This window comes from Oryzias latipes, chromosome 1 (genome assembly GCF_053564925.1).
Source record: "Oryzias latipes strain Hd-rR chromosome 1, Olatipes_Hd-rR_3.1".
Lineage (NCBI taxonomy): Eukaryota > Metazoa > Chordata > Actinopteri > Beloniformes > Adrianichthyidae > Oryzias > Oryzias latipes.
The window spans coordinates 19588119-19612639 of record NC_136237.1 but is presented as its reverse complement, the minus strand read 5'-3'; the positions used below and the strand labels follow the sequence as shown (position 1 = coordinate 19612639).

Sequence of the window (24521 nt, the reverse complement as noted above, 5' to 3'; positions counted from 1 at the left end):
GAAAAAGTTATTTGATGGATGTTTGACCCTAGGGAAGGATTAAAAAAAAGATTAATGCAACAGCCGCAGAAGGTTATTGTTCACCTGCCCCCCCACCCCCCCAAAAAAAAGAAGAGCACAAGCACTAGGCAAAAAAAATTGTTTACAAAACAAACCATTTCAAATAAATAAATGAAGATGAGGAACAAGTCAAAGAAATAAAGTAACGCAAATGAAGTGTATGATTACTCTAAACTTAACTTCAGCAAGCTATCTCAGCCATTTCAACCTTACATTTAAGTCACTTTAGTCCCATCTATCATCTATCATTATGTTAAGACTTACTCATTCTTTACAACTAGGGGTAATGTAGGGTTGGGTGCCTAGCACAAGGACACAGTGACCGTCCTACTCAGGATTTGAACCCTTGATAAGTTGATTGGCAGCAGCTGTCTAATCCAATAATCCCACCCCTCTCCTCTGTCTAGCTTAAGCTTTTGCCAGATAAAAGGAAAAATAGAATATTTGCTTTAACGTGATCTACGTTCTGTCCACTGGTTATCAAGCAAATATTTAAAAAAGGAAGAAACATGACTTCCCCATAAAAACGAACTTGCTCTTTACAGCACATGAACTAAATGTAAGCATCTCCTCTGCCTCTGAGCTCTTTCCTGCTTTTGTGGTACTCCAGCTCTGTCAGTGCACATCTGTCACCGCTAATTAGCTGCTCTTGGCAAAGACCACGCGAGAATGTCTATTCACTTCCTGATAGAGCTTCAGGCGAGCTGCTCAAGTAGTCAGGTTAATTTTAAGAGCATGATTTCAGGAAATCTGAGTTGGACAAAATTTGAATGTGATTCTGAAGTCTTTTACTGCCAAAATGAGAATGCAGCCTGCATGTCTGTTATCACCATGTGCATCCACCATTTAAATAAATATACTCCATTTGTCCTCAACGCCTTTTGTGTTCACAAAGTGTCCGCTTGTTTTTCTTTACACTTATAGTGAAGACAACCATGCAGAATATTGTAAGCTGTTTTTTTTTTTCCTGGAAAATTAAGCTTTTATTTACTCTCACTCCAGCACATCACCACCGCCCTCACACACGCATATGCATATACATGGAAAAATAGCGATTTAATATGTTGTGACATGTTAGAGCGGAGCTGAGAGACAGAGCTAGTGAAGCAAGGAATGTTTTTAATGTAACACCTACTCATTCACATCAAGAACAAGCAAGTCTAAGACAACAACTCTTCAGACAAGTGCACATCCCAAAGTGAACACTGACTCACACAATCTATTCCATACAGAAAATAAAAGACTGCATTTCATTTCTGATCCTATAGAGTGGATCCAAGTAAACTTAGGCCAAGAAGTACAGATATGTGTTTTGGTAAGCAAAAGTCATCCTTGGCAACTAATGTCATGATCATAGAAAGCCTGTTTATTTCACTTACAAATGGTACCACATTAGTGAGGGACATACTTTTGTGTGGCTTGTTCTAGTCAAAAATTAGTCAGAACTACACTGCTCTGCAAGTTTTTCTGTTGCCCCTTTGCTTATGTTTTTTAGCCTCTGGTACCTGATGGGGGTGCCAATTAGGTCCCTGATTGGCAGCACCAGTGAGCATTAGCTCTGCTACAGGGAGCTGTGGGTGTGTGCTGCATGAATTATCATGCCAGGTCTGATTGAACTGGATGGATGTGACCCAACAGGGAGATATCAAAAGCTGGTATTACCACAAAGTTGTGGCAATGCTTAGAGCCTAGGCCCACCTACTAGTTGAAGTTCAATGTTAGTAACAGGTTTTAAAATGAAAACTCACACACAACCTCCCTAGACATTTGTTTCCTCACCTTGCCAGTTCAATGTCAGGCCTATTTGTACTTATAGATCCTGCAGTGACATCTCCCGTGCGCCGTTGTCCACCATTTTGGGAGTCAAAGCTCACATTGTTTTGATATATCCAACAGGTAAAATTAGCAACTTTGGAGTGAAGCTTCATTCACTCCATAGGAAGAGACACTAGATGTCGGTTCTGATCTGTGGCAGACCTGCTGCCCTTTATTTTGTCTTGCTGATTACATTAAGAGAACTCATTGAAGGCACAAAACATAGACATGAAAAAGATTCACGGGAGTGACACTCTGTTTGACTCCCCCAACTTGACTCCCGAAATGACAGAGAGTGCATTTACGAAGGTGCTGTGACGTCACTTGCAAGGGGTCTATAGTACACCACAACCAGGCGTGTGGAGGATATCATTTTTAGCAAGAATTCCAGATTTACCTTGGATGTGTCAGAGTCTCTCTGCCTCTATAGTATGGCTCTTTTACTTGTCATTTTTTTTTGTTTAGCTCTGTGGGTCCTGGACACCTGCCTGATGTCCAGAGACAAGTAGCCAAAGGGGGCAGTGGTATTGTGAGAGAAATGGACACATTTTAGCCATGCACCAACACTAAAAAAGGTTATGAGTGGAGCCAGGAGCATCAAGCAACAAACCCCTTGTGGAGCTGTTGGCACAACAGATTAGATCTTCAGTGGAGTCAGTGTGATGATGTAGGACACTCTATTTATTATTTTAGACCCATTTTTATCCTCTGAGATGTTAAAGTCGCATCAGAAGAATGGAGTTGATCAAAAATTTCCTCCAGAATTTGATCTCAAACCTCATTAAACACTTGTGGGATCAGCTTGGTGTAGGTACCAAAGTGGCCAACACAACTACGTTTGTTGACTTTGGAATGGCATTTCACAGCCTAGTGTTCAGACTTTTGACCAGCATGAGGAGGAATACCATTCATTTTAAGCTGAGTAAGGTTTTTCCCAAACGCCCCAAACTCATGCAATTCCAACGGCAAACAAGAGTCAAGCTCTTTGGTGCAAGTATTTCATGGGTAAAGACTACGTGCAATCACCACAATCACCACAACAAAGACATGATCAACATTAAGGCCCGTACACAATTTCGCGCGCGATTTTCGCCGACGTTTAACGCCTCGTGACTAAACAAAGGGCACCAACGAAGTGTGCACACCGACGCGAAAGAACGCCATGTGTCAAAGCGTCAAAAAAAAAACCCGCCTCTGTTCGTTCTTTTTGACGCGTCGCGTCGCGTCGAAATCTATTCGACCAATGAGAATTGCGCTTTTGCACACGTGTCTGGAGCTTCTGAAGTTACAGTAAAACACAACTTGGGGGCGCTCAAACACAAAACTGCCTTGCTGAGCACACATACCAGCGAAGAAGATAGACGCCAAGTAGCGTCTACACTGCCGCGAAGAAATAATGACGGACATTCTAAAATATCCCCGAACCAAGCACCAGTTGGAGCAACTGGTGCTTGAAATATTCATGTTTTCTTTGTATGATTCTGACAAGCGCGTAAATACTTGCTCTCTTCTTCTGAGTGAAAAACGACTTTAAGAAGCGTAAAGTTGCGCAGTGCCACCTTGTGTACAGGAGTATTTCTGTTTTACATTAAGCGCCATCTAATGTCAGGGAATGAAATTGCATGTTCACTCGCCTCATCGTCAGCGAAAATCGCCTGGGTGTGAACACAAAAACGTGGCGAAAAACGCTGGCGAATAACTCCTCGCGAATATTCGTCCCGGTGTGTACGGGCCTTTACTCAAAGATTTCCGTAGTTAATAAAAAAAAAAAAAGAGATTAATAAAAATGTCTCCAAAATCTTTCCTATTTTCTCCAACAGACTAATAAAATCAGAAGCACTGGCTAACAAAACTTTACCTTAAACAAATTTGAAACTAATTAAAATTCCAATAGCTTTGTAATGTTCCTGTGCACTTTCTGCTACAAGCTCAATGATCTATACGCTTCTTTTCAAATGGCATTTACTGCCCCAGACAATGAGAAAATCTTACTACTGATTATCAGGCTTTATACTTGCTTTGTAAAGTCACTCCCCATTCAATGGGGATCATTACTGTGGCAGTGTTGTCGCTGACAAGAGGCACTCATCGGTCAAATGAGCTGTTGTGCAGATTGAATGGAGGAACTGCTATCAGAGTCAATAAGACACCTCTGGCTATGGAGACCGTATGTAATAAGAATGGGTTGCTTAGCAGCCCTGTCCTCATTTCCCCGTTCTGGATGTATTTCAAGCAAAAGTTAGAACTGAACGTTCAAAGGAAACAAACTACAGTATTTTATCTTCTGCGTTTTAAACTGAGGTTTTAACTGATTTGATTCAATGTTGCTCCAATATGTCTGGATAATGTGGTATTCCCTAAATGAAAGTAATTCATGTTCTTACACTAGCTACAGTGAGAAAAGCCCCTGCTATTGTCTGCGTGTTCATTAATGAGGAAGAAAGTGATCAAAAAACTTAATTGGAATTTATTTCTTTTAATAAAAAGTTGGATCAGACTAGACAAAGTATTCTGGATCTTCACCATGACCTGTAAAACAAGACAAAAACCTGAAAAATGGACTCCACAGATATATCCCCGGAGGCCCTATGTGGCTTCAGGCCAATGTCTGGTGGGACAGATGAAACCCCCAGTGGTGATTAACACCTCAAATGGTTGTTCTTTACCAAACCTAAGTTCTGAATGGTCTATCTCTACTCTCCCTAGTTCGGCCAGCAAGATAATTTATAGTCTTGTTTTTCAGTGGATAAGTTAGGTCCTGAAATCTTACCCAAACTGATTTCAACTGGTATGGAGCTCCACGTGGGTCAATTTAACAATGAATTACTTAATGTGTAAATAACAAATTAAAAAAGTGTACATAAAAGTATTAAAGAACCTTCATTTAGTATAAAACCCTTCCATCTAACCAGGTTCTGTTGGGTTTAAGTCTTCTAATCATCTGCACCAGTAATCTTAGTGGGTAACCCAGAAATATTTGTTGCTCTAAAAGCAACCACACGAACATACAAAGTGACACAAATTAAATCAAATTCCTGGTTATTTTGGTCAAGCCTGAAAACACTTTAGCATTTCTGAGGAAAAGTTGGATCAAAGAGATTGCAATTTGGCCCTTTTTAAGGGAGACAAGAGATAATCAGTGTGGCAAAATAGTGAGGCAGTCATGTACATAATGGATGTCTCTGGCTGTTCCTGTTTAAATCGTGAGGGAAAATATTTGTTAAAGTCAATATTTGTATTAAAAACATTCAGAAAAATAAAGTATATGATCCAGAATGAAAATAAAAACTACAATCAAAACAAATTTTTTTAATCTACAAATTAAAGCATAAAAATGTGAAACCAAGACAATTAGACAAGTAATGCTTTAGTCTGACTCTTCAATTAAATAAGAAAAAGAAATCCATTCTGTGAAGTCGGCACGCATGAAGTTAGTTATATAAAATGTAATGTGTTTTAGATTTTGTTTTAGATCAGCAAAGGGAATGTGATTACCCCCCCCCCCCCATTCTAATTTGACATCCTTGAAAGTTTAAAGTCACAACAAAATCTCTCAAAACCAAATTCCTTTAAAGCCATCATGATTTAAAACAAAGACTTACATTGTTTTTAAAGGATTTTCAAAAAATCTCCAAATCATGAGTTTTTCAGAAACAGATGTTTTTCTTTCTGCAAAATTTGGCCCGACAGGAAATGGTTTGACATCTATCAGCTTAATTCACTGTGTTGCTGTCTCTTTGTGAAATCTATAAATGGTTCTGTAAACTTTAATAGCTTTTCAGAAAATTAAATTGGATTATTACCCAGTGAACATTTCATTAAACACAGTTAGTCACATAGTGCTTATGTTTATCTGATAACCGAAGTTTTCCAAGACCCACTTCTATGAAAATTGTGTTTTTGGTGTTATTAACATGTTGTTGTAGCATTTTCTCCTGATGGAGGACATAACATTAAGATTACAATTGCAGTTCTTAGTATTTCTTTATTTAAATCGTTGTGAATCTGGGGCAGATGAGAAAATGCTGCTGGAAAAAGGTTGTACCTGACACTAGTGCTACAGTCTGGGGGCCACAAGCTCCCTGCTCCGCTCAATTCTGATGCATTCACTTGCGGACAAATAGAACCTTGATCCTCAGTCTGTCAGCCTATACCTGCCTGCTATGAGGATTTTCGTGAAGACCTCAGTCCAAAAGGCTTTGCTGCATTCCTGTGGTATGCTTTGCATTGTGCCATTGTTCCTGGCGCAGAAGGACTTTGTGGCAAAGAGCCGCAGTCACGTGACCAATAATGTCTGAAGTTTCAAATATCATTGCTCCTACAGAGGATCAATATCCTTTTGAAACGTTTCATTAGTGAGGAAGGAGAGATTTGTAGAGTTCGATCTTTTTCCAGACAGCTTTCAAGCGAACCACAAATTTTGTTCAGAGATAAAGGGGTTTATTTACATCAAATGAGGTAAATCCGTTTATGTTCTCTTAAATGAACGGTACTTTTTCCCCCCAACACTCTTAAATGTGTCAATTGTTTACAAGCGAGAGCTATGTTTTGGGAAAACCTCATCCATGTTTAGACAGGAATTGATTCATTTTATTGAACTACAATGGAATCAGCAATTGTTTTTAATGAAAAAAACCATCAGCAGATTAAAATGACCACTCTGTCAAGTCTGAACTTTTATTCTTGACACAGAATCAAACGTGTCAGAACTTCAGTTATGCTCTTGAGAAATTTAGTATGGATTAACCTTCCAACTCTTCAGTTTTATCATTAACTTTCATTTCCTGCTAATATGGTGATGTCTTAAACAAGCAAGCAGCATTTACAAAAATATTTTTCAGCTAAAATATTTATGTGAAGAGCATAATTTTCTATATGTTTGATTGAAAATAGTCTTTTTGAAACCTCCGATTCACAATTAGCTGCGCTTCATTGGATTTTCACAATGTCTGATATGAAGGATGTCCATGCAAATGCAAATGTGGAGGGTCAGAGTTGTACCAATAGCTTCAGAACTACATTTATATTTTTCAACTCTGCCGTTCATGAGATTCATGCCGACCCTTCGGCAGGCTTGAGTCAGGTTTTTTAGGTCAACTGGAGAAGCTAAATTGCCCCAAGCTGTCAGAGCAAGTGTGATTCACTATCTGTCTATATACTCTATTGCCACAGGCTGTCATTGATTGGTCTCACTGTTATCCAATATGAGTGTGTCAAACAGCAGATTCCTAGATATGGAGAGAAAAGACATTCATTAAGAGTGGAGTGCTCCCTCAGTGCAGACAACCTTTGACTGAGAGGAAAATTGAAGGATAACCATCAGTGGAAGCCAAAAGATTTATTTTTTTCTTATTTCTTTTGCTATATATCATGTAAATGAAGTTAAAACAGCAGTATTCTCAGGTTACGGCATCCTGGAGGAGCATTTCCCACCTTAAGTGATCAAAGCTAATATGATGTTATGAAACAACAACTCAAACTAGCTGCAGAGGTCCTTTTTTGCAGTCATTTCCAACAATAGTGTTAGAGTACACTTGGGGCAAGACTGATAATAAACTTTCTGAAATTTGTCATGACAAACTTTCTATGGAACACATCAGTTTCACGACATGAAAAGTAATTTCTTGTAAACTGAAATACAATTTTTATTACTTTTATTCTTGAAAACAACACACGAGTCTTCTATGGCATAATCCAATACAGAACCCTCAGCTGCTGTCGCTGGGTTTTAACAAGACTCTGGTGGACCTCTAATTATTCCTGGAAGAATGTGTCAAATAGTTGTTGCTGAAGAATGCTGGGAGATTTTTCAGTTCTGCTTTTAAGGAAACTGTTTCACCTGCTATTGCTCTGAATTGTAGACACAAATAATCTACCATGAGATGATGGATCACAGAGAAAACCTTTACATCAAAGCGAAAGCAGCAGGTAAATTTGCGTGACACCCCCCCCCCCCCATCTTGTTTTTTCTAAAAGTTAGGCATCATAGAATTGACACAATTATTTAATCTAAAACGACAAAAAGATTCTTGACAAAAAACAATATGCAATTTAAAATGATTTTATTTCCGCAATTATCTACCTTTTGTTTAATTCCTCTCAGCCAATTTCATACACCTGAGTGTGAGTAATTCAATATCTGCATTCAACCCATCCGTTTGCACCTTTTCTCCGCAACAAAATCAGCTGATTCAGGTTGATTGTGCAAATACTTCACTACAGTAAAGTGTTGCAATCAGTGCAAAGCTGCTTTTCCCCACTTGAATTATGCTAATTGCATAAACGGTTAAAGAGTTACTGTAGTCAAAAGACTTTGAACACTGGGGCTAAATGTTTGGTGTTGAAGGGTTAAAGGAGCATTTTTTTGTCACCTTAACCCCCCCAACCCTATGCCACTGGGCACAGACACATCTATTAGATATTTAAATTATTACTATTTCAATGTTTACAGCAGAGGATTACAGTCAGTCTCTGAGTTCATCATCAGACAGAAATATTTTCCCCTACTGAGAGTAGATATAGATATAGATATAGATATAGATATATATATATATATATATATATAGATATATATATATATATATATATAGATAGATAGAGATATAGAGATATAGAGATATAGAGATATAGAGATATAGAGATATAGATATAGATATAGATATATAGATATATAGATATATAGATATATAGATATAGATATATAGATATATAGATATATAGATATATAGATATATAGATAGATATAGATATAGATAGATATAGATATAGATATAGATATAGATATAGATATAGATATATATGAAACACTATTAATAAATGTTTATGTTTATTAGTTACATATTTATTTGAACATTATTGTTTATGTACTGATGATTAAAAACTACGCAGTAAGATTATACAAAGATACTTTTGTATTAACAGATGATTCCGTATGAAGCGCGTGCCACGTAAAAAACAGCTTCCTTCATGAGCTCGTATTTATCGGGCGAGAACTGCAGAGCTGATAGCAGGAGGACACACGCGGGGCGGCTTCAATAAATAGTCCGGTTGTCCGGAGTGATCTTCTGCCAGCGGATATGACATGCCGCGGGGAGAGTTTGCGCTCAGTGAATTTAAACACTCGTCTGCAGTGAAGTATGTATCAGAGGATGTCCGATTGGCCGTTCTGCATGTCAATCAAGTCCCGTTCCTTGTCGGTGAGGATTTTGATTGTCTGGTGGATTTTTAAGAAGTACTTTATTTTCATTTTTTTTATGTTTTCTGCCCTGTGATCTACACTCTTGTCCTTGAAGATCGACCGGTCGATCGCGATCGACGTAATGAGCACCCCTGGTTTACAGCTAGATAGACATAATGCATCTGATAGACATTCATTTAAAGAGGTCAATTGCACTTCGCCATTTTGATCTTCAGCAGACAACCCTCACATACCTAATTGTGTTGGTGTCCCATCATGCCTTGGGTGTTGTCAACAAGCTATTTGGGTAGTTTTTTTTTTTACTGGGCACTAGATGTCTATTAGATAACTACTAAACATCTATTGTAGATGTCTACTGGACATCTCAGATAACTCTACTTTGTTACTTTTATAGATGTCTACCAATATTGTTTTAAAGGATATCTGCATATAGAGGTCTCCTACACATCAACCTTTAGACTTTTAATCTTTGGATATTTTTAGGTGTCTACTCAAGTACCTTTTTAACCATTTACAATAAACAGTGCAATTTTACATCCATCCATTCATCTTCAGAACCCACTAAATCTGTTGGGTTTTGATTTTTAAAATTGTTGAAAAATGAAGATGTGCAGTTCTGATTCTTCTGAAGGATTATGCTGTTCATATATGAAGTTAAATACATGTTAGATTGTTGTTTATGCAAGTTTCTAAGACCTTTTAACCCTGAAGAAGTCCTGCACCATTACCAAACTCTACTGAAGGAATTTTGACGGACAAAACCACAACCCTCACATGTCGCCAGTGTAATATAGAAAAAAATACAATAACTTTAAGTGCATCTATTGCAGAAATGACTTTGGCTGGAAAAGGTGAGGATCTGGGGCCATTTCCTATATATTTACGGCTGGTGACAAACTCATGAGCTGTGCAAAGGAGTGCGAATCATTTCCTAGAACAATACAAAAATCTGCAAGAAAAGATAAATAATATGAAAAAAATTGCAAGCTCTGCCCCCCATGGTGGCAAGACGGTCAGGTGGGACATGGAGTTGGAGAGAGGAAGAGGAGCGGAGAGATCGGGAGGGAATGGAAATGTGAAGATCAGAAATGTAGGGTGGAGCCAGGTTATGGAGTGCTTTGAAGGTTATGAGGAGAATCTTGAAACTAATGCTTTGTTTAATGGGAAGCCAGTGTAAGTTTTGGAGAATTGGTTTGATGTGGTGGGATAATGGAGTCCTGGTGATGATGCGGGCTGTAATGAGTTATACTCATTACAGTGAAGTTCAGATGTACTACAACATCAGATGTGTACAACCTGTTGGCTCCAAAAACGTTCACCTGTCAACATGTACGCAATACAAATAATGTTCACACACGCACACCTATGCATTCAAAGCAACTAGTGTAAAATATTTAATTTGCGCAAACTATTTATGCAAAGTGGAGCTAATACCTGTGCTCACATGAGTGATTATGTTCTTCTAAAATGTATGATGGGATGTAAAAAGGAGGGAGAGTGCCCAGTCATCCCCACACCAAGACCCCCGCCGCAGCAGCAGCTGTAGCCAGAACCCCCCAACACCAGCACGGCATGAGAGCAGGGAGGCATGGGGGGGATAGAGAGTGCAGCTCCAGCCCAACCATGAGAGTAGCCCCCCCACAGCACCGGGAGGGCGCAACGCGGGACCCACCCCAGAAGAGCACCCACAGCCCCAGACGAGCACTTCATCACCACCCAGGAGTTCTGGACATTCCCCCACCCCAACCCCAGGTACAAGTCAGGAACCCTCCCAAGGGAGACCCGCCTTGCGCTCCAGGCAGCCGCCCACGGTTTGTCCAGGAGAAAGCAAGGCAGGGGCCAGCCAACCCCGCCCAGGAGTAGGACACACAGGGCAAGAGGAGGTCCACAGGAAGTGTTGTAAACATGGCCCAACCAGATTCGCCCACAGTTAGAAATTTGGTGAGGCCCAGCGCTCAGGGGCAGGGACCAGAACCCACACCACAGGGACTCGGACACCCCCAGGCTCAGATGTAATGTGATCCCCGGCTCTTGGTCTTGCCAGAGAACTCGGGGATTCCTCTCCCTGTGTGAAGAGAGGGCTGCCGGGCCCAGGAAGCCATCACCTAGGGAACACAGCCGCCGTTGCCAAGGGCCCAGTACCCCCTCCCAGGGATGGGGTAGGGGACAGATGGTCCGAGGTCCCACCTTCCTTGTGAAATGCATGTGTGTGTGTTTGTTTGTTTGGGCATGCTAAGTTAGACGTTCAGAAAACAAGGAAGAATTATATTTTAGGAGTTGGGGGACATTGTGTCTTGAAGCAACTTTTTGGGCTCATCTCATAGTGAAAGTTGAGTTTTCTAAAGCAGCAAGGACGCTTGAAGCTTGTTCTGTATACACTGTATAGTTTTCTATGAATAAAAAGATTGTTTTGATGATCAACTTTTTATTTGTATTGGTCATTTCTGTACTTAACTGGTTTGTACTCATTGTTTGTCAATAAAGGTTTATTGAAACTTAAAGTTGTTCTTTCTCACTTGTGACAATGAGTTAGTTCTCATAACATTTCTTGAATGAAACTATATAATATCCTAGCACAGCACAAATTCTGTGCCTTTCTGAAACAAGTGAACAGGTCAATGTCACGGTGTAACAGGTGAAGACGCAGGCACAGGGAAGAAGAAGACAGTTTGACAGTTGAATACATTCAAATAGAGTATAATAGCAAAAAATCATCACTCAAAACTGGGGAAAAAGGCTAAAACAATCTAACTTGAAGCAGAGCTCAGAAACTATCCTATCACAGAATTGTGCAAAACTCCAAAAAGGGAACCATCCAAAACAGACCAGCCCTAAAATCTTAGAAAGGTTCCCATTAAATAAATGAAACACAATTAACTAAGAGCAGACAGCGGTCCACAGCTCCAAGGAGAACCAGTGTGACTCAGAGATAAATACCTGGTGGTGAACAGTGCAGGTGAAGTTTTACAGATTCTTTGTATTTCTTGTAAAATAATCAATTATAAATGAAATATGTGCACAAACAAGTAAACAATAATTAATGGCAAATCCATTCACATTTTAGTTTCCTAAAGTTCAGCCCACTGTTGTTTATACACATGAAAATAATCTAAAGGGATCATTAATAGAACATTCTAGCACATTGCATGGTCACGTCTTTTTCATAATTCAAAGTGTTTCCACACATTGGACTGGAATGATGGTTTACTCACTTTTTGTTGCCATCACACGTGTGTTGTCAGCTGTGATGGTACTTGGTCGTTTTCACGTTATGTTTGGATAATGGCCGACGAGGTGTGCATTATCAGAAACTAGCCCACGCCATGAAAGCCTGAACCATTCGACACAAAACAGAGGACAGTTGCTTCCGCAAAGTGCATTAATTTCTGATAATACACGTGCCATTAAACGTGCTTATACCACGGTCACTTACAAAATAAAAAAATGTTTAATCAATTTTACCTGGTGGTGAGTTGGATTCGCTGGCGGGGAAGGAGGCCGGAAAGACTCTGAAGACCCAAACGTACTGTGAGGGTCTGCTGGGAACGTCTGTCTGAGTTAGGGAAGTCTTTAACTCCCACATACGGGAGAACTTCAAACAGGTACCGAGGGAGGTTGGGGACATTGAGTCCGAGTGGACCATGTTTTCCACTTCTATTGTCTCTGCTGCTGCTCGGAGCTGTGGTCGCAAGGTCTCTGGTGCCTGTCACGGCGGTAACCCCTGAACCCGGTGGTGGACACCGGAAGTAAGGGATGCCGTCAAGCTGAAGAAAGAGTCCTACCAGGCCTGGCTGGCTTGCGGGACTCCAGAGGCAGCTGACAGGTATCGGCAGTCTAAGCGAGCTGCGGCCCGGACTGTTGCGGAGGCAAAAAATCGGGTCTGGGAGGAGTTCGGTGAGGCCATGGAGAAGGACTATCGGTTGGCCTCGAAGAAATTCTGGCAAACCATCCGGCGCCTCAGGAGGGGAAAGCAGTTCTCCACAGGCACCGTTTTCAGTGCAGGTGGGGGGCTGTTGACTTCGACTGGGGACATTGTCGGGCGGTGAAAGGAATACTTCGAGGATCTCCTCAATCCCACTGACACGCCTTCTTTTAAAGAGGCAGAGAACGAGGACTTGGGCGTGGGGCTGTCTATTACCCGGGCTGAAGTCACTGAGGTAGTCAACGAGCTCCTCAGTGGCAGGGCCCCCGGGAGTGGATGAAGTCTGCCCTGAGTACCTCAAGTCTCTGGATGCTGTGGGAGTGTCTTTGCGGACATGTCTCTGCAGCATCGCGTGGCAGTCGGGAACTGTACCACTGTACTGGCAGACAGGGGTGGTGGTTCCCCTCTTTAAGAAGGGGGACCGGAGGGTGTCTTCCAACTACAGGGGAATTACACTCCTCAGCCTCCCTGGGAAAGTCTATGCCAGGGTACTGGAGAGGAGAGTCCGTCCGATAGTCGAACCTCGGATTCAGGAACAACAGTGCGGTTTCCGTCCTGGTCGTGGAACAGTGGACCAGCTCTACACCCTCTTTAGGGTGCTGGAGGGATTGTGGGAGTTCGCTCATCTAGTCCATATGTGTTTTGTGGATTTGGAGAAGGCGTTCGACCGCATCCCCCGTGGTATCCTGTGGGGGGTGCTCTGGGAGTATGGGGTCCGGGGAGCCTTACTGAGGGCTGTCCGGTCTCTATATGACCAGAGTAGGAGCTTGGATCGCATAGTCGGCAGTAAGTCAGACCTGTTCCCGGTCCATGTTGGACTCCGGCAGGGCTGCCGGTTCTGTTCATAGTTTTTATGGACAGAATTTCTAGGCGCAGCCAGGGGCCAGAGGGGATCTGGTTTGGGGACCACAGGATTTCCTCTCTGCTTTTTGCAGATGATGTTATCCTGTTGGCTTCATCAGGCCAGGACCTCCAGCGTGCATTGGGGCGGTTTGCGGCCGAGTGTGAAGCGGCTGGGATGAGGGTCAGCACCGCTAAATCCGAGGCCATGGTTCTTGACCGGCGAAAAGTAGCTTGCCATCTTCTTTTTTAGGTGTGCATTATCACTGTGGATTATCACTTTTTAATCCACACCCAGCAACCAATCAGAATCGACCATTCACCCGGACCATAGCATAAAGTAATATAAACTTACCACATCTCAACCCAAATGGTATTTTCGATCTATATAATTTATATGATCGAAACCTGATTTATTTGATTTTGATACAATTTTATAATGGTATAGGTCGATTTGATTAACAATTTGCCTCAGACAGATCGATCTGGTTGGATCGTAGGAATATAAATCTATTCATTGATTAAGTCGATTAATCATTACACCCCTATAATAAAGGGAATTCATTTGATAATGGCAGGTTTGCCTTCAGCTTCTGGACACACATTTTCCATAAAATGAATAACATTTCCATTCTATTCTGTACTTTGTAAAACCGGGGATGAGTGTGTTTGTATGATGGCAATTCTCTGTGGGGTCTTGGATTATTCAATGGCAAAAGCAAACGCATTAGACAGCTAAATAAAAAAAAGTCTTTGCTGATTGTTTTTCTGCTTCTGACACACTCAAGAGCACATGGACACCCATATAAAAGACTTCAGAAAACGAAACAACCTCCCCATAGAGTCTGTGGGAAAGAGCAAAGTATGAAAGAACGAATTGGTAGACAGCGGAAGTTAGAAGAAGCAATGGAGGAAATCTGAGGTGCAGAGGGATTGTCTTAAATGCAAAAAGAAAGTTGGAGCAGTAAAGTTAAAACAGATTAGATAAGGAAAAGAAAGAGAAAGGAAATGTTTTTTTTTGTTAAATCATCCTCTCATCGTATTTTGTCACCAGAGGGGGGCAATAGAATATTTCCACTCCACGTTGCTGCACATAAACTCAAGCAATGCCACCTGGCAGTACCATCAAGCACAGGTATGATTTGTGTGTGCATGTGTCTTTTTGTGTGTGAAAGGTGTGGGCAATAAATTGAACAATGGAGTACTATCATTGATCTCTACAGTAAAGGAAAAGCAATCTTATCTGGGCTTGGCTCTGTGTCAACGTGTGTGTGTTGAAAAGTCTGTGCTGGGGTCAGAAAACAGAACTGAAGATTCGATGGGCTTCGCCTTGTAGATATATTACCTCAAAAATCCATTGATTGCAGGTTATAATTGTAGTAATGAAACAGTGCCGCTGACCGCACAGAGGGAACACACCTGTCAGGACGCCGCAGGTCTCAGGTCAGATTTACCAGAAGCTGTAAAAATTGCTTTCCAGCGAGGTAGCCCATGACATTTTTCAATCTGTAGAAAGGAGAAATACAGCGTTTGACTCACAAAAAAACTCATATGGGTGAGTGGAGTGTCAGCAACTCAGGGGATTTATAATGCACTGTGTCAAACGGAGGGACCTTTTAATATTAAAAGATCACTAAAAACACATTTTATGAGCACTTGCACTCACTGACAGCCTCAAATCCTGAAAGACAGTGCAGTATTTAGATGTCTGCCTACAGACTCACTCAGTTCACACCATTTCTGACATCATCTGCCCATTTTTTTCCTTTTAAAATGGTATCCACAGACCAGAGCAACACAGAGAAATGTACAACGTTTTTAACATTCATTATAAGTAGTCAGCTCCAGAAGGCCTAAGTGATGGAATAAACCAAGGTTAGTTCAAGATAATTTGTTGCGGATGTGATAAATTGGTTTGCCAATACTGCAGTTGGACACACCAGCAGCAAAAAAAAAAAGAAATCTTCTCATTGATTTTACAGCATATGGCTTTGTAATATATCACAAATTAGAAATTGTCCAGTCACATAAAGCAGATAAATCTCTCAATAATGATGAGTTTAGATGAAGAACAGTCTACATCTGAGAGTGTGTGTTTGTGTAGAAAAGAAGAGAGGTTTGGTTGTGTTTGTGTGTCTATGTCCATTATTCCAATAGAGCCTGCCAAGGATCGTTTTTTCCTTCAAATGAGAGATTGTTGGTTCAATACCCAACTTTGCACAGTCAGTGTGAAAGCTTCATTTTTTGCTGCTCAACTCTGTTTTACATTTAATGTACTTTATCACAGCTTGCGGCAGTACAGCAATAAATACAATGTTACTAACAGTATCTAACAACATGAAAAAAAGTCAGTACAATGTAATAAGAACATCACCACTTTGATCTTTTTCTTTTTTGGGAAACATAATTTAGCTTCATGAAAATAGTAAAAGAAAGCCCATTGATTGTTTTTGATGAAGCACAATTTTCTTTACATGTTTAGTAGAACTCTCCCCTGCTTCTTGTTTGATCAAAGTCTGGCATTTTGGTTTAAAAGATTTTCTTGCACTTTGCTTGAAGTCAAGCCTCATAAATTTCAACTGTGGCAGTAGCTATGTATTCACCTAGATCGCTATCAGTCCAGGTAGTTGCTTCCCCAGCATTCATGTTTCTCCTGCACCTGTTTCTGTCTACCTGTGTTCTGACCTTGTTTTTGCTTTTATCCAAGATTTTGCTCTCCCTTGCTTGTGATTCTGATCAGTTTTTTGATTCCTTGAGAGTAGGGACCATGGATTCCTTGCTAAAATCATGGGTGAAGTTTTTGCACATAACCTTTTATTTGTCTTGACTTACAACTGATCTTGATCTGTGGAAGAAGGAGATCTCAACTCACAAGAACCCACATCTCCACACCACCAAGAGGAGCTCTTATTATCTGTGTAACAAGGGTGCCAAAACCGATTTCGCTGTATTTCCTTTCCTACCTGTTGCGTGTTTACCATGTGCCTTGAGTCATGTGACCACGACCAACCAATAGGCTAGCTTTATAAACTGCTATCCCTGAAAGCTATAGAAACGCGTGAGAAGAGAGCCGGATTATATTGCTACTAGGAGCCAACTATCAGTCCAAACTTTCCGCAAATGAGCTGCGTATTTGACAAAATTGACGATATCTTGATGGTGAGCTAAGCCAGAACCTGAATGAAATTAAGCATTGGAGCCTTCCGAGGAACTTCCTCCACCCCCTGTAGCCTACAAACACTCGCATTTACACTCCTTTTACAACCCAGTGCCTTCTTCATAACTGTCGCTCACTACCTTCACTGGACACTTACCTATGGATGTTGATGGGTTGTATGGATTATGCATGAGCTGCTGTTCCACCCTGATTTTTATACTCCAGAAAGGAACTCAATTAAGGAATGATTTTTTTGAACAAGTGAACTTTGTAAATACCAGATTTTTTAGATTTCCATTTATGTATTTTGTTACATGTTTTGTTTGTTTTGTGTCTGATACAAGGTACTTACCAAAAGTAAATCTTGCAGTCTCTGCTTCCTCTCTCCTTGAGCTGTACCTAATCTTCTGAGTTAGTCCATTATACTTACCAATATATATTTATGTTCATATTGGGTTACACTTATTGACGGGTTGTGATTATACCCCTTAAAGTAATATATATATATGCTACAAAAATAGTGGTGCGCTAGCTAGGAGAGAGATTTGCAGAACTGTTGGTATAGTGAAGTATCATTGTATCATCAAAGTACAACACAAACATGGATGCTGCTGAGAAATGTGGCATTAAGATTCCCAATTCAGTGGTCATTGTCGGTTTCACAAAGACAGAAAAAGAGGGAGAGATACTTGATTTTATGAGCAAGTATGGTCCAATTTCAAAGACTCAAGTTATTGATGAGCCTAAAGAAACTAATTGTTGAATTTAGTTCAGGTTCTACAATTGCTGCACTCCGTAATATGTTATATACGTTAGCGAAGATAAAACTGTCACTCATGAAATCTCAGAACTATCAACTCTTTGCGCTGCTCAAGTTGAAAAAACGATTACTAATAGTTACCTGCAGGAACTTCAAACTGTTTCAATATTTATCGGCAAAAATTATGCAGAAGTTTTTAAGGATGTGATGTCCTGCTTGGTTACTCAGCAGTGAAGCTAAGATCCCAGCCCCCTGAAGATGATGAAAGTGAGAAATCTTCAGCTGCATTCTCTACTGGAGTGCCAACATCTGCCGCTGGTCCTAATTCAAATGAACCGCCTCTACCTATTCCACCAGAACCAAGAGCTATGTTTTCTTCACACATGCCTGATTTTAATCTACCGGGAGTTCAACGCTATGTGGTTGAGCACATCGTTAAAATTAAATAGACTCAGAGACTGAGAGTATTTTCTGGTCAGCTGCTCCGCCCACAAAAGGAAGCAGACTTTGAAACATAGTGGTCTTGTGTTGATCTGATGATGAATGATCCTGCTGTCTCAAATCTGCAGAGAACAAGAAGAATTTCTGGAAGTCGAATGCCTCCAGCTGCAGATATGGTATAACATCTCAACCCAGAAGCACCTCCAGCAGTTTATATTCACATTCTCGAGGTGGCATATGGCACAGTCCAAGATGGCGAAGAACTCTACGCAAAATTCATGGATACATTCCAGAATTTTACTTCAGATATTAATCTGCAGCAACAGCTTTAAGAACCCATCTTTAAAGTCAGACAAAAGTGAAGCACAGTACACACCGGGCATGTGTGGCACATTCAACAATGCGCTGAATGTGTCTTTTCTTTACACGCTTTTAACATACAGTTTTTACACTGGTCTAGTGCTACCCGATACTAGCGCATGTACTCACAGTTGGAAGAGGTGTGGTGTTGTTCCCTGTTGCTCACCTCTCTTCAGTCTCTCCTGTAAAGGTGATCTCTGTGTGTGTTCTTCTTTACTTGTTGGTGTAGATTCTCAGTCATCCATACGGACCAATATCTACTTTTTGACTTGCACCACACACTTCAACACAAATTGGCTGTCATCATAGGGAGTACCCACAACTACGGAAAGGGCCAAGAGGGAGAAATTACAGGTCCGGAACATGCTAAAGGTTTGTAGATACCCCAGATGGGCCTTCACACATCCAGGTCCTATGTTTAGGAGAATATGTTCTCTGCTTCTTCTGTCCCAGTCTCTCAGTTTCATGAACCTTGTTTGTTTTTTCCTAAACACTACAACCGCAACTCATCCTCTTGCAGAACTTTTATAATACCGTGAAAAATCCATTTCTTGATTCAGCCAACTTCCATCACCCAGAATTAACCAAGGTGGCATTTGATCTTCCTTTAATCACTGGGTTGTGCCGCTGCATGGGGAACTGCTTTGTGGGTGAGATGGTGGGAGATGTTTACCTTTAACATTTCCAGGGAGATATAAAGTATTTGCTTAAAGAACAAACCCCCACCAGCCCCTATGCATCCATTTCTCTCTTACAGACCTGATTCTAAAAACATGAAAGCTGATGGTTTTTTCCACACAGATAACCTTAGTCCATCTAACCCTGACTACATTCTGTCTCCTAGTGTTCATTTACCAACTGCAACTTGACACCGAAGTAAATAAGAATAAAAGCCAAAGGACTTTGCTTCTCCATTATCTTGATTTGATGGTAAACTGTTTGTACCACCAGTCTAAGTTTTGCAATTGTGCTGGCATACCTCCCAACTTTTTGTTTTTTACCCGGGCTGAAAACATCCTATAGGTTTTGTCAAGCAAAGGTTCTGATGCTGGGCTGCAGAGTGGCATAGTGGTTACCACTCTTGCCTCACAGCAAGTAGCCCTGGTTTAAACCCCAGCTAGGATCTTCAGTGTGGAGTTTGCAGGTTCTCCTTGTGCATCCTTGTGCATGCTCTGAGCGCTTCCTCTCACAGTCAAAAGACATGCTTCAAAGGGTAAATTAGTATCTCTAAGTTTTCCTAGGTGTGTGTGTGGGTGTGTGTGTTTGTGTGTGGTTGTGGTTGTGTGGCCCTGCAACAGACCGGCAAACTGTATAGCCAAATGATTTAGCGGCATGGATAGAGGTTCTGGTGGCCGGAACTTGGGAAGGATATGGAAAGTCTTAAGATCATGTCAGGTTTTATTATTCGGAACCCCACCAAACTTCTTCATATTTTAGCGGTTCCCTTGATATCCCATATTTCTATATGTCATCACTGATCTGTAGTTGACAGTTTTTCTAAAGTGGTGGATTTGGCTCCCTTCTACCATGTTGCCCACCGCCCAAGAGACTGTGGAGACCCTCCTTCACTAAGGGTTTTGCTAATCAAACCATGACACCCAGTCCTGATTTGGATTACATTTTGCTAACTTCTTGGGGCCTGTTAGCCTTTCAGTTGGTTTTCACTCACAGTCCAATCTAAAAAAAAAACACCATTAACCTGCTTCTTTATCCTCTGTTTTTAACACTCCAGTTTGTCTGGCCTCACAGTGTGGCATCTGCCAAAGGGATTCCTCGATTTCAAGTGGTCTAGAGATACCAGGCGTTCTATTTAAGGACTAACCATGTCCAACCCTGCTTAATTCCTGATACTCAGAATTCTAATGACAAAATGGGGACATGAGACCCAACAATACAGAAGATTTGAAAAGTTCTATCTCAGCCGTACCACCCACTGACTTGCTCATGCCACACCACATTATTGCAGTATTCCAGGCAAAGAGAAAAATTTTGGACGTTTCTTTGTTGGTGAAACTAAAGAAATTTCTCACTGACTCGTTGTATTATCATTTTTTTAAAGAGAATGTGTGATGTTGTCCAAAATACATTAGTGTTCATCTTCAGCTACAGTGGTTCCAGAGCCATTTTTTTTCCACCTTATTCGGTGTCTTATATTACCCATTGCAACATGTCAGCTCAAAATGTCTGCATAAAAAGATGTATTTTCTGTGTACACAGCATATCAGAACATTCAAATAGTTTCTGCGGACACTCAATGACCCAAGCTTCCTCAGGAAGTACATTTTACAGCTGCTGTTAGTGCAACAAATAGATGACATTTTGCCATGAATGTCAGCATCAGTATGAATTCACACTGTTTTTGACAGCTTTTGCTTCAATTAGGTGACTTGTAGTACACTTGCAGTGGAAATCATTCCTGGTATATGTGACTGGAAGTCATACAAAAATAAATGTTATTATGCCGTTATGAATTATGCTTACTTTGCTGTTTCAGTTTTCTGTAGAAATAAAAAAAACGTTGGTGAGTCAAGACACATGAATATTTTGGATGATTTATTAAAGGTGACCAACTTGTCATATGCAACATGAGCCATTTATTTAACAGAATTCAGGACCTGTCAATCAAAAAACATGCAATATGTGCATTCTAAATTGTGCAAACAAAGTGAACCAACTTTGAATGAACATATTTGCCTACTTGTAGACCTTTTCTAAGTGTCAAGAAATCTTGGTTCATTTAATATTCTTTATTAAAGATTACCTTTCTTGGTAATGCTTTCTTTTACAGTACAGTACTTACAGTGTACTTAAGTGGTATTTACATGGTACTTATTGTATGACTACTGGGTACTTACAGGGTATTTACATGGTACTTTTTATGAGACGAACTGGGTACTTACATGGTACTTTTTGGTGTCTATTCGGTACTTACATGGTACTTGCTGTGTATTTATGTGTACTATTTGGTTCATACTTTTGTGGTACCTACTGGGTATTTATAATATACTTACTTGATGTTTACATGTTCTGCAAAGGTGTCTTTTGTGGTACTTACCACATGTAAGAACAAGGTAAGTACAAATAAAGTACCTTGAAATTAAGTTTGCAGTCATTGTATGTTTCATGGTATATATATATAATTATTTATTTGTTTATTTATTTATTTTTTTCAAAATAGAGATATTATGTGTTCTATAGGAAAAGCTATCTGATTATGTGCAAAAAAGTCCCAAGTCCGTTGTAATGTATTAACTATGCTTGATATTTAAAAGGCATTAAGTGCAAAATTCCTGGACTTGCCCCTGTCTTGCATGGGTTTTGCTTTATCCAATGGTGACAGCACTAGTTATCCAATGTGGCAGCACCCCTATTTATTTCAAGAATTCCAGAGACTATTCCGGAGACTTTAGTTTGCTAGTCCTCTGAAATTACAAAAGTGAGGTGCTTCATATTATAGTATTTGTAAGCTATGAACTGTTGCTAAATCTGGGCAAAGTATTAATCATTTGGTGTAGCCTCCCTTTAAGCTATGCAATTAAAATCATTTCCAGGAAAAACAAACCTCTTGGACTTGGGCCCCTTTTGAACTAACCGATTCAATTGAATGCAATTGCTTTATGTATCTTCTTTATAAATATTATTTGCACCTACAATTTTCACTAGCTTAAAAACATTACATTGTAAAAAGTAAAGTAAAAAAAGAAACAAAGAAGCAATGTCAACACAGTTTCAAAACGATGATTTAAACAAACAGTTACCTTCACTGTTGTTGGGTGGTGTTGTTGTCTCTGTCTCCATAATTGAGACTGCACGGCTTGTTAGCGCAGCCAGTCTTCGGCATTTCTAAAAAAAATAAAAAGAGAGAGAAAGAAAGAAAAGAAAAGTTCATTAATTTATGTAAAATAAGTCAACTTACGAAGAGTTGGTGTATATATAGTCGAGACACTTTGGATTTGGCTTGCTTTCCTGTGGCTTCACGGATTCTTCTGGGAAGTATTTACGATAACTGTTCTAAAGCGGTAAAAAGACGGAAGTACGTCATCATTATTTTTTTCTTTGATTTGTCCAGAAGAGCGCTCAAAATGTGCAGCGAACAACAGACTTCATAATTTATGCTACGTCCTGGTTTTACAGCGGCTGGTTTTGCAGTTTTGCTCGCCCCGACCTAGTCAACAAGAACACACACTCTGGGTGAATTCAGTATTAAAAGTAAATATTTAGCCTTGTTGTTAAACATCTTTTACCAACATTATATTAAAATCATGTTTGGAACAATTGTTAATTTTAAAAGAAAGTTAAGTTGTGAATAATTTATTATGTTAATTAATGAGGAAAATTGCTTGCTTGACTGACTGATTTCAAGCACTGCAGTCAAAGCAATAAAGAATTCACACAGCTTTATCAAGCTGATTGCAGAAATGATGAACTGGATAAATATATATATATATAAGCTTAAAATTGTATTCCAAGTATTTCTTTATTGAAATTGTAGCGAATCAGGAGCAAACAAAAAACTGTAGTTGGAAAGTGCTTGCAGATGTATTGTTAGCAAGCCACAAGCTCTCTGCCCTGCTCGATTCTGATGAATCTACTTGCAGACAAGTAAATCTGTCATGGTGCCTCTGACAGATATCCTCCCCCTCCCCTCTCTGCTCTTCTCCTGACTCCACCAGCTGAGACCACTCCACTCATCAAGCCTCTGCTCTACATAAGGAGACCCAGCTCCAGTATTCAACACCAGTTCGTTGCCCCTTATGGTGACTAAGCCTGGTCTAGTCTGCTCTAGTTTAAGATAATCTTGTCATTGTGCTTCGCTAATCTTGTTCTCCTGCTTCAGGATTCATTACCCACGAGTGTCACCTGTGTTGGATGTCATCGCAAGCAGTTCCTGTGTTCCAGTGGGAGAACCAGTTACACTCACCGCGCTGCTACCTCCAACCACGTCAAGATCTCCAGTCACGCCACGTCAGAATCTCCAGCCGTGCAGTACCAGTTCAAGCCAAGATATTCGAGCCCGGTTCAAGTTCGGACCAGCCTCCCGACATCATCTTCACGACTAACTGGAAAATAAATTCCATTTTTACCACTCCACTTACCTGTGTCGTCCTTCCGGGTTCCAGCATTTGGGTCTGTCTCGTATTCAGAACATGACAAACTCCATGAAAATCTTCAGCCAATGTTAGCTTGGAGAAGTTAGGGGATGTAAGCTAGTTGGAGGGAGTGTGAAAAACAGGATACTGGAAGATGAAGGTAAGGCTTAGTACACGCTAACAGTCCTGGCTGGAACTCGTTGGTGAAATTTCTATGAACTACTGCGGCTCCACAGGAACTATGTCCTAAAAACAACATACGTTTTTCAATTTAAGATAAAAACAGCATAATCATAATTTAAAGATCATTGGGACCGCTTTGAAAATAGACCAAAAGCTTATCAGAGGAGTACAGTAGTTGGATTACTTTCCCAAAGTAACTATGGCATCCCTGTAACAGTATAACTTACTTCACAGTTACATAAACATGTTTATTTTAAAAAAGCTTTGCTTTGGTCAAATATTTTAAAGCTTTTATTCCTTTTAACATTTCCCCATTTATATATGTTAAAGTATGTGTAATATATCCATCCAAATATGTATTTGTATTTTCAGTATTATGACACTCACCAGACTGTTATTCCAGAAAACTGAGCAAGGAGGAAACAGTTTAATCCGATGGCTCCAGAAACAGAGGTTACTGGGAAGGAAAAGAAAGATGCTTAAATGAAACTTAAAAAAACCAGCACAACTAAGGATGGATATAGGTGGTAAAACTGGAGTATTAATCCCATGTACATGTTGGAATTGACCACTAGATTGTATTAATTTTTTTAATATATTTAAAAATTAGAGAAACATTTTTTTTTTTTGCTCTAACAAGCATTTTCAGACTCAAATAATAAACCAAGAATTTGAATGTTAAATGTTGACATTTT

General features: G+C 40.1%; 1 long non-coding RNA gene across 1 annotated transcript; it reads left to right on the top strand.

The window, feature by feature from the left end:
• Nucleotides 1-22718: 22718 nt before the first annotated feature.
• Nucleotides 22719-23644, top strand: LOC144990960 (uncharacterized). The gene is made up of 2 exons (XR_013654845.1): nucleotides 22719-23310; nucleotides 23391-23644. It is a non-coding gene; the product is annotated as an uncharacterized LOC144990960 (long non-coding RNA).
• Nucleotides 23645-24521: the final 877 nt, after the last annotated feature.